This window comes from Abramis brama (assembly GCF_963993115.1).
Source record: "Abramis brama genome assembly, chromosome: 1".
NCBI lineage: Eukaryota > Metazoa > Chordata > Actinopteri > Cypriniformes > Leuciscidae > Abramis > Abramis brama.
In genome coordinates this window covers 49,263,838-49,279,765 of record NC_139963.1, presented here as the reverse complement: position 1 = coordinate 49,279,765, position 15,928 = coordinate 49,263,838, and the positions used below count along the sequence as shown (strand labels likewise).

The 15,928-nt window shown below is 39.1% G+C and overlaps 1 pseudogene across 1 annotated transcript; it reads right to left on the bottom strand.

Moving 5' to 3' along the window:
- Positions 1-1,393: 1,393 nt before the first annotated feature.
- Positions 1,394-12,579, bottom strand: LOC311082924 (alpha-2-macroglobulin-like protein 1; annotated as a pseudogene). Its single transcript, XR_014609546.1, has 32 exons — positions 12,295-12,579; positions 12,067-12,223; positions 11,895-11,947; positions 11,713-11,733; positions 11,446-11,611; positions 11,296-11,380; positions 11,110-11,224; positions 10,901-11,030; positions 10,725-10,834; positions 10,479-10,649; positions 10,166-10,393; positions 9,187-9,399; positions 8,959-9,108; positions 6,979-7,104; positions 6,816-6,906; positions 5,871-6,006; positions 5,557-5,782; positions 5,159-5,480; positions 5,030-5,081; positions 4,851-4,934; positions 4,591-4,767; positions 4,378-4,453; positions 4,133-4,289; positions 3,985-4,059; positions 3,741-3,903; positions 2,612-2,799; positions 2,321-2,542; positions 2,120-2,241; positions 1,927-2,008; positions 1,752-1,835; positions 1,569-1,674; positions 1,394-1,482 (listed from the first exon to the last, which is right to left on the bottom strand). The product of XR_014609546.1 is annotated as an alpha-2-macroglobulin-like protein 1 (transcript).
- Between the last annotated feature and the right edge of the window lie 3,349 nt (positions 12,580-15,928).

The window sequence follows — 15,928 nt, the reverse complement described above, 5'->3', positions numbered from 1 at the left end:
AGCTTTAATGCACATGCCGTTCTTTGTAATGATCGAAACAATATACCAATTTTTTTTGTTTCTTAAAGCAGCGTCAGACATTATCAGGGGGTTGGGGCAAAATGACACAAATGAATAAAATGTTCCAAAAATGTAAGATGGTGGCAAATGTCCCTACACATTCCAATGTCCCTTCCAAGGGCTGGATAAATGGCTACAGAACACATGTTGGGTTAATTTTACCCAACATAATTAAAAGAGCTTTAAAAAAGGAGCTAGTATGGTTTAAGTATTTTTTTAATTTCATACATTAATGTTTACAGAAACTTAAATCTTAACTTTTTTTAAATGCTCCCAGTTTGCATGATTGTTCCTGTATTTATATTTTACAGCATAGCATTTTTATATTGTTTTTAGTATATTGCCTAAATTTAAGCTATTAGCTTATGTGCGGCAGGGGAACTTCTAACATCAGAACATATGTTAACATCCTAAGTACATTCTGTATCTTTTTTTTAATAAAATAAATATTGCAATGTTATGAAAGGTATCAGGTGTTTTCATCACACAATACTTTTTTAGGTGACGTATCACACCCCTGTATGTTGCTTTGCATCAAATTAAACGATATACAGCACAATAACAAATTTATATATAACACAAAATGTACACAAACCTGTATTTTACCGAAGACATGCACCAATTTCACACAGCTGCACTGCTCTGTCCTGAAGAGGTTGCAAAAAGTGATGAATAACTCAATCCCTGGGTTATGTCATGTCTGACCTAGGATCTGGGTATCACAAAAACTACCCAAACACTGTGTTTTTGTGTCTGACCCACGAGCTGTGTAACACAAAACTATCTAAAAACTGAAAAAATAACCCCAAATAAATGACCCATGAGGTTTTTTTAGATTTATAACATGCGATAAGCAATTTTCCAGTTCCATCTGGTTGGAAGTCGGAGTCATCACGCCGGTATGGAGAAGGGTTTGTTGAGGATCAGTGCTGATGGCTGTCGTGTCGATGAGGCCTTCCCAGGGCTGATGAGGCTGGCACTTCAGGGATGCGTCATGGATGGGTCCAGGCGCAGGTCCACCATCTGATCTGGATCCGGCTGACTTCAGTAAATCTCGGAATAAACAGAAAGACTAACATTAGCGTAGATGCCATTCTTTTTATGATGTAACGAGTATATCAGATGTTATAGGAAGTGTCCCCGGTTCCGGCTCACCTAATCAATGCAGCCTAATAACCATTTAACATTTGAATAATAGAAAATGTAATGTTCTATATGAATGCCAGGTAAAAGAGATGCGTTTTTTTCTAGATTTAAACTGACAGTGTGTCTGCTTCCCGGACAATGTTAGGAAGACTATTCAAATGTTCAGCAAAGAGGCAAACAAGTGATTGCATAAAAGGGTCTTTTTATTTTATTCTGAGTCACATGTTCCATTGCACAATGGACAGGTAGATGTGTAGGTGGTCTCAAACGAATCACCTGAAAGAAGAACAGGAAATGAGATGGATCATGTTGACCCGTGAATTCAGCCAGAGCAAAGCATAATTACGATGATGAAAGTATACTTGTCTGATAGTAGTCATAAACATTTATGACTGCTGGCTTGAGATTTTCCACTGCAAGAACCTGTTTCAGCTGCAGAGTGTAGCTCATGGGGACGCCTTTGGGAACCTGCGAGACAAAGGATGAACAGCAGCACATACGCAGCACTTGATTAGATGGCAGCTAGTAATATACCCAAGTCTCACCTCTTTCAGATACACTAGGACATGATCATCTTCAGCATCAACCCGCTCCACTAGCGGGGCAAACGATCGGGGTGAAGAACCAAGCTGAGAGGAAGAGACCATCATTTACAGACACAATTACATCTAAAGGAGCTTCAAGCATTTTGGGACTTTCTAAATCATCTTAAATACAAACCAATGACGTGTCAGCTGTGAAGCCCGACAGGAGCTTAATATCCACTAGAACCATGTTGGTAGTTGCTTTTGCTCCATTGTATCTGAATGAAGACAATAAGTTTAGTCAACAGGAACAAGAAAGCAGTTCTCCTTTGTACGAGTTATAAACAAGATCTGATTTCCACACACACGCACGAACGCGCAATTCTTACTTCACTGTAAAGTTCAACATGAGATTGGCCCCAAGCGGTCGGCAGTACTCGGTCACATTTGCTTCGACATTCAGTGTCCTGGAGACTTTAACAGGTGTCAGGATGTTGTAGAAACACGCAACCTACAGTTTGAGTGCAGCGCAAACTCAAAAGAACAGTAAAATTCATATTAACAGAAATAGATGGGGTTAAGATGCATACCTGCACAGACACACAAGTGGATCCTGATGCTTCAACACTATATTTGCCAGGAATGTTCTTCAGCGGCTTCTCCTGATACAGCAGCCTGTTGTCCCGATTCACTTTGAAGCTATAAGAGTCTCCTCCTACTACTGAGGACTGTATGGTAACAGTGCTGGAGCCGTCCAAGCTGAACACTTGAGCAGCGTACACCGACAGGGCATGAAGAGCCACCACAGTGTCCTAAAAACAAGCACCAGGTTAAAATAAATCCTCAAATGACTGCACTCATGTTTGGTAGTCAAGAGGCACCTGGGTGGAGGAAAACCCTCCATAGGGATTCTGCTGGGCCACAAGCCAGTTGACAATGCGGTTAGCATAGCCCAGATTAGCAGTCGTGAGAGGCTGAACAGCGAGAACCGCTAGCAGCACATAAGAGCTGATCTCCACCGCCAGAGTATCATCAGATGTCGTCTGAGACCAATGGACCAAATTAGCGCCTTAGGACAAGATGGAGGGGAGAAAATTTATGCCAAACAACCAGAAGTATAAACCCGTATTTAAGAGTAAGACTTCAGTGTTAAGGTTTTATAGTTCAGTTTTATTTGAGGACACTGGAGTTTGGGTCAATTTGCAAACAGAAGAATCTTTCAAAAGCAAGATACTACTAAGATTATATTTTCATAGACTGCATTTTCGATTTCAATGGTGTTCAAATGTAATTTGTGATGCAAAGCTCCATTTTCATTGGCCATTACTCCAGTCTTCAGCATACTTCAGAAATCACTTTAATATGCCAATTTGGTGCTATAAAAAAATGCTTTTGCTGCTTGATAATGTGGAAACTTCCATAGTGCGTTTTTTCCCCCATTTATTTTAAATAGTTATTAAAAGTCTTGACTCATTTGATCATTTAAGATTTCTGTGGTAATAGAACCCTTAATCAAGTCATGCATAAGTATTCTATCATCAATCAGCCAATTTAAAGTAAACAAATTTAACAATACTGTATAGATTTAAACTGACTATCAAATTCTCATGACTATGAAGTTTTGCTATCTAACATCTACATCTGACATTTTTACATCTAACAATAAAGTTTACATGTAACCAAGTAGTGATTCAGAACATAATTCCTTTAGTTACTAAGACTAAAGTAACTGAGTGTGAAATGTTTGTGTAGTAGACATTTGCATTTTAAACCTAGTGAAAAGTATAGAATAAGCTTACACTTTAACAGGCTTCGTAGATAAACATTGAGCAAGATGAAGTGCTTTAAAATAAACTGGCAATTATTTCTTTATTTGGATGAGAAACTTCCTGATTAGCCTCCATGATTAGCTCCCGCACTTACACAAGTCCCACTTTCTACCAAGAACTTTGACATTTAAGCTTAATACAACTTATACAGAGGAGCAAACAAGAGACTGGTAAATTTCACCTTCAGAAATGGCAAGGTTTTTCAAGGTGGTTAGAAGCTGTGATTGAGTGGCGGTCTCTCCAGCCAGACTGAAGGTGTAGGCAAGCAGAGCCGTGGTGTAAGTGTTTCCCAGGTTCCCAGCGAAAGGCCTCAAGCATGACAGAGCGTTGGTAATGACTGGATCCTGAAGGGTCAAAACCAATCAGACAACAGCCAAAACAGAAAGGTCACCTGCAAGGAACTCAGAACTTTGAGATGTTTTTACCTTGATGGGGACGCCTAGTTCAAGCAGTGACACAACCGTGTAGGCAGTCGTGGTCACGTTTTCACCAACTCCACCCTACAACACACCAGCATATGGATTAAACTCAGACAGAGCCTTTGAGTTAGTGTCCATTTGATAACACATGTACCTTCATGTCATTGTGGTACAAATTTCCCTGTTGCATGAAACAGCCATTTGAACCCTGTTGGCTTATTAGCCAGTCCTTTGCACTCTGAAGGACATCCGGATCAATGAAGACAAAGCGCTTGGCTAGACCAAAAGACCTCATGACAAAGGAGGTCAACCTGGCCATGGAGGAAGTTCAGTTAAAAACCGCTGAATTTAACCTGCTGTGACAAAGGTTACACAAGAATAGAACAGTGTGAAACTCACCATGTATTGGAAGCATCATCACCAAATGTGCTGTATGACCCGTCACTGTTCCTGTAGTTTAGTTGTCCTTGGTATCCTGTTGAAGTAAAAAAAACTTGGGGGTGCATATTTGTGTTTTGACAGCTTCAATGGGAAGCGCAGGAGTTAACATTACATTTCGTACCAACATAACATTTAGTTTCCCAAACATTCAATGGATCTGCTCGCACATACCGCTCTTAAGGAAGCCTGTGGCGGTCTCTCGGATGGCTGCGGTGAGTTGCCCCGTGACTTCCAAGTACTGCAGGATATAAATATTGGGAGCAAGAACAACCATATTCTGTTCTCCACAGCCATACGGCATCTGTAATAACCTATCCAGATTCTTCAGCGCACGACCCATTATGTCCCCTATGAGAGGTCAAGCATAAAACCCACATCAGAAACAAAATTATTCTGACAAATCAAAATGTTTTTAACCCATTGAAATTTACCAAGGACTGAAACGGAGCATCTGGCTGATCCCTGAACCACATCTGTTGGAAACGTTAGAGTCACGTCTTCAGAAAGAACTTTTCCTAGGGACCGAACAGAATGGATTAGCATTGAACACTAGGTTAATGTTTGGTTGTACAGGGAGAATGTGTTTTGATTTAATCGAGTTCAAACAAACCCTTTGGACACAGTAACCAACTCTGGGTGTTTGTCTTTTCAACTCCTTCAGGCTATAGAAGCAATAAAACACCACATCAGTAGCAGCATGATCTCCATGATCAAACTCCAGAAGGCTGGTAACACTTACCAGGACAAGAAGACTTTGAGTGACTACATCAATGCGTCCTCTCGTTGGCACAGTCACGACTTCAGTGCCACATGGAGTCTGGGATGGTTCAGCTGAAGCATTGACAGTCACATTGACCGCTCCTGTAGTGACAGACAGGAAGTGAGAAATACCACATACACTTCAAATTTAGAGAGAAACAGATGGTCCGAAACGGACCAAGAACCGAAGCTGAGAGAACCCATTTGAAGGTCTTTCTCCCATTGGCACAAAGACAGGATGAATACGGATCAGTATATGGTTTAAGAGTGAAGGCCGTGGATGAAGCTGGAGTTACATTAACCTGCCAACAAAACAGTGCACATGAAGGACACAAACTTCTATATACAGATCCATTATATGAAAAAACCATGACAGACCATGATGCACTTGGACAGATAGCTGAAGACTGTGGCCTTCAGCTCAAAAGACTCCCCACGGACGATGGAGTACGGCAGGGAGAGCTCCAGGAAGAAGGGCTGGAAGACCGTCAGCAGAGCAGGAGGAGCCAGACCAAAACCTTTGGAGGACAGGCAGAACGCCTCAGTCTCCCATGTGATGATAGTGTCAGGAACAGAGAGAGGAACTTGCGTTGATCCAGTGGCTCTGAAGGACAGAAGGGAGAAATAAGGGGTATAAGAAGTAAAAACTATGAACAAGTAGCTTTATATGGAACAAAAGACTTCACACCAACCCCACTTCAGCAACCTGCCAGATCCAGGTTTCTGGAAAGTAAGACCTGACGATCACGTCAAAAAAAGAAGCGAAGAAGCTCTCACTTTCTTCTACTGAAGCAGCTGTTGCCATGGTTTCAGGAATATCTGTTGGCTCTGAGGTTTGACCGTTTTCATGAACAGTGTTATTAATCAAGTCTGAGTATGGAAACCCCACAATCACATTATTTTATTTGCTTAATATAGGAATGTTTTCAGTGTAGATACTGCTGTATTCCTTTTAACTGTTATGGGTTAACAGCAGTCCAATCAAACGTCATTACCTTGTGCGTCAAGGGTTACTCTTTTTCCCGTAAATCGTTGCGTACGGCCGTCTGCCAGAAGCTAGATATTTTAGTCAAAGTTTTAAATACGGATATTTTTCTTGAACGCATCGCTTCACTTTAGAAGGACTTTATTAACCCCCTGGAGGCACGTGGAAAACTTTTATCATGAATACTGTAGATCCGCTTTGATGGACTTTCCAAAGGCATACAGCCATTCACTCCCATTATAAAGCTTGGAAGAGCCATGACATTTTAATATAACTCCAATTGTATTCGTCTGAAAGAAGAATGTCATATACAGCTAGGATGACTTTTTGGGTGAACTACCCCTTTAAATCAGGAACATCACAAAATTATAACAATAAAAAATAAAGCGTTGCTTTACTCCAAATCAACATGGTTAAGACAATCAGTATATGTACTGAAATGTCCACATGCATATGAAAGCAATTAAACTATTTGATTTGAAGTTACTCTCCAAAACACCCTATCTGTTCCAATCTCAAGTAAAAATTGGGTTATGGCCCATACAGGAACAAACAGCAAACCACTGAAAAAACCCAAGTACATTTTCTGCAACTAGAAATTGCTATGCGAGTTATTACACATTCAGAGCAAGAATCAAAATAACGGCCATACTGTGATGTAAGTTGCGATAATTCAGGCCTCCATACATCAGACACTGAGGGACTCTGATAGGCAAATTTGTGGCAACCTTCATCCCCACACTCTGTTAGAACAAGACAAACATAAGATTTGAAAATTAAGGATTTAGTAAACATGAGAATTATCGTTTTTATACCTTGAAGGTTTCGTAGGCTTGGCCTGTAGAAGCAGCTTGATGGGGGCGAACGTTCAGGCACTCCTGTGCATCCTCAACTTCATATGGATAATCAGATAGTGATCGCACTGGGAGCAAGTTGAACACCTGAGGAGAACGGAGAGAAAAAAAACAAAAAAAACACACATGGATCATTTAGCCACATAATCAGGGGTTTTCCACAGGTCTTAAAGTCTTATTTTGACCTTCTACAAACTATGGCCTTAATGTCTTAAAGGGGTGGTTGATTGATTGTTGAAACTTTGCAGTGAAATCATAAAGTTCAGGTAAATTTCATCACGATCGCTGAAATTTACATAAACCCGACCCCGGGAACATGCAACAAAGGGTGTGAGGCCATGTTGAGAAGAGGAAGATGTAACGAGTTAGCTCTAGCATAAAATAAACTTTGTTGCAAGCAGAGAATCAGAATCAAATTCGAATTGTGCACAAGTTTTATTAACTAAATCACAAACACAACTAAACGCATACATGCATGGCTAAAATAGTGAGTGACAGAATGGAATCGGAAGCAGGAAAATGGAACTATGGTAAAGATCCATTTAACTATGAAAAGAACCATCAGCTTATCATTTTCAGAGTACCTCATTATTTGTATACTTGCATGGCCTTTGCAGCAGAAACATTTTGATGGTTAATAAAGAAAAGTTTGTGAACTTGAGTGGTTTGTTTGACTTTGTTCTGGTTGAAGGTTTTCTCTCTCTATGAGTGATGTAAGTTTGCAGTTTTCTTCTGAGTTGGATTGAAGAAAATACTGTCTGACTCCTTTGGGAGAGTGAAGGCATAGGCTGTGGCCGATGCTGGTCGTGTGTGATGCTGGCCAGTGGTGAGCCTATGTTCTGACATACAACCCAAAAGCGCTGCGCTGTTACACTACGTGAACTCATTCAGACGCACACACATAAGAAAATGGAAGAGTTGTATAACATTGTTCTTTTTGTGCGCAAAAGGTATTCTCATCGTTTGATAAACTTAAGGTTGAGCCACTGTAGTCACTTGGACTATTTTAACAATGTCTTTTCACTAACTTTTCTGGGCTTGCAGATGCAATTACCTATCAGCCTATGAAGGAGTGAGCCAGCTCTCAGATTTCATCAAAAATATCTTAATTTGTGTTCCAAAGATGAAAGAAAGTCTTATGTGGTTGGAACAACATGAGGGTGAGTAATTACTGACAGAATTTTCATTTTTGGGTGAACTATCCCTTTAATGCCCTAAAATAGCTTGAATGCAACTCTACACCCTTGCTTCATTTAGAATATGTGGATCCATGAATATGCAATTAGCCCTGCCTCCAGTCACTCATACCAGCAAAGAGATCCACTCAGTTTGTCAACTTTACTGAAGTAAACGCTGCACAATGGTATCACTCTACAACATTGGAAAACATAACTGTAATTATAATTAGGCTTTTGCTTGACTGAATTAGCAAACCACTAATAATGGTGTTGCTAATGTTATACAAACCATGTTCCAGATCATCATAACATACATCATTATACATAATTCACCTGCTATATTGCTAATGTACACGATTTTTCAGCTCAACAGAAAAATATACTGGTATGGCTTCTCTTGAGACTTCCCTGCTTCATAGTAATGATGATATGCTAAAGCCTGCCTGCATGTTGACATGATTGCTTACAAGGTAGTTTGTGATGTCAGAAACAATTTCAAACCATATTTAGAACACTGCAGTTTTAAAGAGAAAATACTCAGCAATGACATGGACTTATGAATTTGCACATGGTTTGTCTGAAAGTATATTAAAAACACCAGACATATAAATATTAAAAACTTGGTTTTTCACCACAGGGGGTCTTAAAAAAAAAAAAAAAAGCTCCATTCATTTAAATTGACTTTCATCTTAATTGATCCGTTCAATTTGTCTTTAAGTCTTAACAGAAAACATGATAAAAAAATAAAATGGCACATGGATACCATTTCCGCACTCAGACGTCTTCTTGGCTCCATCATCCGGATGCTCTGATCTACAGCACTGATGCCACACAGAGATCCTGCTTGAGCAGAGACAGTCAGAACATTTTCCTCAGCAGGAACGGCCGTAGCAGGAGAGAACTGTAGAGACACCTGGAACAAGGACCAACACGCTGTAGGACATGTCATCATACCCCACTTGAAGACAAAAGATGCTAGTGCACATCATACCTGGTTTTGGAAACATGTTTCTGTGTCAAATGATGCACTACCAACAACAACATTCTCACTGGGCAGAACACAGTAGACCAGAATCTGCACAACTGGAGTCATATCAGCACTGACAGACAGCTGGAAAGACACAGAGCCGCTGGTGACTGTATTAGAAGCCCTCGCTGTGACTGTGTGAAACCCATGGAAGACGATCACTCCTCTGGACAAGACCTGACAAAAGGGTGCAAAAGGTGCTGAACAATGCCACCAGGGGTGCGTTTCCTGTACAATGATGTAACTCGCTGCTTCACTACCAAAGTATGATGCATCACTGAAGAAATCAACTATCTTGTCACGACTGTTTCCCAAAACCGTATCGTTGCAACGTTCAACCACGTTGGTTAATATCACACAGGTTGTGGAGTAAAAACTAATGAATTCATTTGAGATCAAATTAATGCTAGATGTTTTGCTATAAGTTACAGACATGGCATCAGAGGACTATTTCTCTTTTTCTTAGTTAATTTGCTTGATTTCCAGATTCAATTATAGGCTTATTTCGTTCTACAGCACAAACGCACATGAGCACTCTTTTAAAAAAAAAAAAAAAAAAAAAAAAACTTAAACTGACAGACTAAAAGACGTAAATCACATTTGTATATATTCAAAATGAAAGAGTTTGTACTGAATGTCAGCTTGCTTATTTTGCTCAAGGTAAGGATTTAAGTCATACAAACAAGAAACTCTGCTTCTAACCACAGGTCGAGAGCTGTCGATCCAACCACAAAACTTTGCGATGCTGGTTGCAAATGTTCGTTGGAGCTGTGGTTTCAGGAAACAGACTCGTTGAACTATGCAGATAGCGGAGGCTAACAATGCTTTTGGGAAACGCACCCCAGTACAGTTTAAAGAAAGGAAAAAATATATATATAATATAATATAATATAATATAATATAATATAATATATAATATAATATAATATAATATATCACCCACCATATAAATTATGTCAACAGTGTAGTCACCGGCCTCTCCAACAAAAGAATACTTCACAGTCACTGGAAACGCAGCACCACATTTGAGCGGCTGCTCGAGCTTCACTATAGTCAGTTCACTCGATGATGGGTTGTCAGGAGAATCAGGTTGGAGAAGCTGAACAACCCTTGTATCTGTAGTGAAGTGTGGTGATTTGTAACCATAAACAACCTCTGGAGTCGCACTTGCCTGGGGAACAACGAATGGAATTGGTTTCATGCAAAAGGGAGTGAGAGAAGTCAACATGTCACAAAATATAAAGAGTGAATCATACCACGAGATTGAGAGCAGCTTTAGGAAGATTAGCAGTGCTGAGGGAGAACACTGCCAGTCCTTTCTGGTTTGTGGTCAGATTCTGCAGCAGTTTGTTGGGCCAGCTGTTACGATCCAGGAGATAAACCACTTTGTTTGCGATTGGAGTATCATCGAAACGAGACACTGATATCTGTTGGAAATGATCAAGGTTAGGAAAGGGAGCCACTGTGAAGGCTTGTGTGACAAGGAATGAACTTGTACTTGCCTTTCCATTAATCATTGATCCAGGTTCAAAATAATCAGGGAGGTCCACAAATGAGACCTTGCCCACTTCAAATGTAATGGACACTTTTGTATATTTCGACATCACTACATCTGGGGGATGAAAGTGAACATCAATTTTAAGCATGTGCTGTTGGTTCAGATCAGCAAATGGCTTACCTGTTCCCTCCTCAAGGACATAAACAGCATTTATAAGAAAATCTTCCATATTATCTTGCATATTTTCAAAGCTGGTGTTGAAAAACGCTGATATATCGACAGTAAGGGATGCACAGCCAGTGTCGTTCATCTGGTAGCAGAACAAAGAGACACATTTAAGTCAACCACAAGCAGAAGAAAAACCCTCCACTGCAAGTCAGGAGTCACACCTCTGCGGTTTGAGTCAGGCAATGACGGGTCAACTCAGGAACCACAACGTTTGGAAGTGGATTACGACACACTTCCACCAAGGCTAGACCAAGCACAGGTTGGCCATGTGTGTATCTGGGAAACATCACAAGGAACAAGATCAAGAACTGACCAACCACAAGACAAGAAAATAAAGCTTTACTCACTTGGCACAAGCCTCAACTTTCAGTCCCACATCTGCAACGCTGTACGTCTGTGGTGCGTTTACGGTCACGTCAAACTTGGGCAGAACTAAAACATATGCTTTTAGATTAAGACCTCAGATCTGTCACTGTACTGTGGCACATTATACTTACCGTACTTTTTCACCTCAAAAGCCTGGGAGATCATTTGGTCACCAATAAAAGCCTTTAGTGTGTACATCCCAATCTGAGCCTCTGGGTTTAGCTTGTGAGAAAGCTGCAATATCCACCCCGTTGAGGAAACATTTGTCCACTGACCAATCTGGTTAATATTATTGTCCTATTAAAACAATTAACAGCTCAGAGAAAAACTGCCAAAAAAAAAAAAGTGCAAAAAGCTACGTAGACTTCAGTCAGACTTGCACTGGAGCAAATTCTCACCTCCACCACCAGCAGATTGTACTGAAAGACAAAGAGAGGAATATTAAACATTTAAAAGCACATTTATGCAGCAGAAAGTCTTTGAAGAAAAGAGCAAAACTATGCATGTAAAAATAACCTACATTAAATTTGTAGTTTGTTTAAGGTCAGAACATACAATACGGTGAAACATCTCATCTTACCGTCTGATCAAGAGGCACAAATCTGGTATCCATAGTGACAACTCTGAAATTCACTGCAAAGGCACAGATAAACTCACATTTATTGCATAATGCACTTGAAGATTATCAAAACGTATAGCATAATGGACTTTCTACACCTCTAATATTAAACCAAGGGGCATTTACAGCTCACCAGTTTGTCCTGGATTGTAGATGGGTTTGTCTGTCTGGATGAAGGTCAAAGGCTGGTAACGTCTGAACATGACTTTCCTCTCTTCAGTCGCTCTGAAGACCTTCCCTTGGACTTCTACCTTCAGCGTCTGCACAGATTCTCCATCTACTTGAGGAGCCTGTGGAGGAACTCGGTTAACATAAAAAAAAAGCCCCCCCCAAAAAAAGCCACATGCATCCAATTACAGACCTGGAAACTAAAGCAGCGGTGAAATGTCTTTGAAGAAACCTGCTGCACAAGTTGAGTTGTCCTGTTTTTCTCATCGAGCAGAGAAACTGTCATTGTGAGGCTCTCTTGGGGTTTCAGAAGAGTTATGCATAATTTGGCATCAGATCCAGACTCAATCACTGCAGGGAACGTCACCATGAATAACCTGTGAAATAAATAGCTTTTAGCTCCAGAAACTAATGTCCCACTTAATGGTGTAAATGGAGTCTTAAAATCTTTAGGTGATTGGAACCTCTTAATTATTGCTCTGATGGTGGAAATGGGGATTTTCAATGCTTTAGCCATTTTCTTACAGCCACTCTCTATTTTTTTGAAGCTCAACAATATTTTGCTGCACATCAGAACTATATTCTGTGGTTTTACTCATTGTGATGGATGATTAAGGGAATTTGACCTTTGTGTTTCCTTCTCTATGCCACTGTTAAACCAAAAGTCATGGCTGGACAAGTTCATGTTCTTAGTCACCCTGGTGTGCTTTTAAAAAATAATTGTAAATATCATTGGAAACATACTTCAGAGATATATATATATATATATATATATATATATATATATATATATATATAAAAAATCCTAGGGGTGCCAATAATTGTGGCCAACATGTTTTGGAGAAAAACCATTTCATATCGTGAGTGTCACCCCACTTGCAATTATTGTACAATAAATTGCACAATTTTTTTTGCAAATGCAGTTCACATTTCCTAATTCTGCATGCACAACATGAGACAGTTCAAATGCTTAAAAATATAACATATTTCAAAGTTGCTGCTCTTGGACATGGATTAATCATTGGTTTTGTAGGCTAAATCAATCGGAATAATGTCATTTAAAAATAAAAACAAACACATATATACATAAAATGTGGAAATAAATAATTGTATTAATGTGGAAAAAATACGAGTCTACACATAAATAAGGAAATAAAAGTATATATATATATATATATATATATATTTTTTTTTTACATTTGGATTACAAGATATCATATACAATTCCCAAGTTTTTCCAATTAGATTTGTTCTTAGACATTATAACAAATTTGCTTTTAAAATATTTTTTATATATTATTATTATTATTATTATTATAGCAGTTATGTAACATTATAGTTAAATCCCTGAACCTGGTGGAAAAACTAATGATAACATTCATTAGAGCTACTTACGGTCCTGATGGCTGTCCCTCAACAGCAAAGAAGAAAACGGCTAAAATGAGCCCTTTCCAAACACAAATCTCCCTCACAGCCATGAAGAGCAATCATCCAACGCGAAACAAACGTCTCTTTCAGAAACCCCACAGTACTTCTGTTAAAATCTAGGCTACCACTGTTTAGCCTACTGCTCGACAGCTTCTCTCAATCATCTGCATTCAACGCTATCGGATGGGAACAGATTGATTGATTGATTGATTTAACACTTAATAAATCCTCAGGCAATGGAGGGCAGATCAAATTAATTCCAGGTGGTGGTTAATCAGTTAAATGAACGAGATTCATTCTTCATTCCCCAAGTGTTTAAAGACTCACTTTGGTGAAAATCAAGTTTGTAATGTTGTTTATCTATCATGCGGTGTTTTAAATATATGCTTCTAGATATGGTCACCATGTGTAAATTAATCTGTGAACAGTATTGCTAAGCATTTTCTCCTTAAAACTTAAGTGTAAAAAAAAAAAAAGACAATCTCAATTCAGTAGGCCTACTTTTATGAGATCTTCGGTTTCTGAGATTTTATTGGTTCCATTGGTGGTTTATTCATGAATATTCATGAGTTTCTCAGTCAACTGCTAGAGCAGGGGCATAGCTAGGACCCTTTTCACTGGGGCATGTTGGTTGAACATATGATGATTAGACAGTGTTTTGTTATTACCTTTGCCGAATGGGCTATTGCAAAATAAAGGTGTAACTGTTTTTTCAGTTTGCCTATTCTTTTTTCTACTCTCTAAGGTTTAATTATTATTTAAGTCATTTTTTTTCTAGGAAAAACTATAGGCCCACTCACTTTTTCACTAGCCCACCCAAAATACAATTTCTGCCTACGCCACTTCACTTTGCATGATTAATCGTCCTGACAGTCTGCGTTAAACTTATAGACTTTACTGAATGAGTGCCAGCGTGCATGAATGCGCCTCAAACAGAGAAAGACGATTAATATTCAGCGCAAAAATATAAATTTTGCTGAAATATCTGTTGTTGGACGTTAAATGTAGGTTTAAAAGTCAAAAAGTGTTTTATGAAAGTGGCAATTGTAAAGAGATAACTGTGTGTAATTTAATATAAATGCAAGACATTTCTAACATTTACAGGATAAAGAAATGACATTAACAGGTTACTGTGTTTTGTAACCTATTGTTTGCTGTCCATATGTCAAGGCATTGCAGAGATAAAGCTTAAATAGTAATTTTTGCATCATACTTCAACTTTGCTGCTGCGGTATATGAAAACGGTTTATTCTATCAATACAAAATCCATAACTTTTAGTCGTCACGGTCAGGAGATGATACGATTCAATTTCGGTGAAAATCGGACAAACAGTCTAGAGGAGTTTGAATAAGTAGGTTTTGAATAAAAATCAAGATGGCGGACATGGAGTTTGGCCAAATAAGGTAAACTTGGTATCTATGTTTTCGGCCTGACCCAAGAGATCTATTAAGACCAGTTTCATTGCCAGTTTCATTGCAATAGGCTAATTTATTTAAAATTTATTCGCATTTTTACCTAGCATGTTTGGTATCGTGGACTAGGTTTGGTATCTTAGTAACCTAAGGAGAGGACTCGCGTAAAAACGAGTCAACCACACAGAGCTATAAGCATTTGAAAAAATTATTTGACCACTAGGTGGCGCTGGTTCAAAACTTTGCAGGCTCCTTCAGGGCATCGTGTTGATGACCCATGCCAAGTTTTGTAATGATACATTTATGCATTCATAAAATACAGCATTTTAGTACAAAATTCAAAATGGCCGATATGGGAAACTTGAATATCATAAGATTTGGCATGACGCCCCAAATCAAGCAAGATGACTTATGAATTTTGGACAAACTGTTCAGAAATCATTTGCAAAAAAACAAACATTTTTCATACCTCCGGACCAGTAGGTGGCGCTGCACCGAAAAGTAGGTTTTTCAAACAATTCAAAATGGCAGAAAGATTTACATGACGGAAGATGACGTCATAGGGTGTAATTGAATTTTGCTACTAGTCCGTACAGTTCAAAAGTGATTAGCATAATCACGAGTGCAACTTCGGACAGTTGGTGGTGCTAGAGGGATTGAGTTAGAGACTCCAAATTTGCTATGGTGAGTGTTCACACTGTCCTCTATTAGTGTGCCAAATTTCATAACTTTCCCGCAAGCGAACCAATAAAGGCTGTATATGAGCATAAATACAAATTCCTCTATGTATTTATGCTCATGGGTAGCCTAAATGGGTTCCATTCAGACCTTAACAATAAGTATTTTACTGTTATGTGTCAACAAGATTCAACAAGACATTTTCACCTGGCTATACCCATTGTTTAGCCCTCTGGGCTTCTTCGCCCGAAAACAGGCGAAAACTTGAACGTTTCGAATTGTTTAATTTTTTTGCTTCATCGGATGGG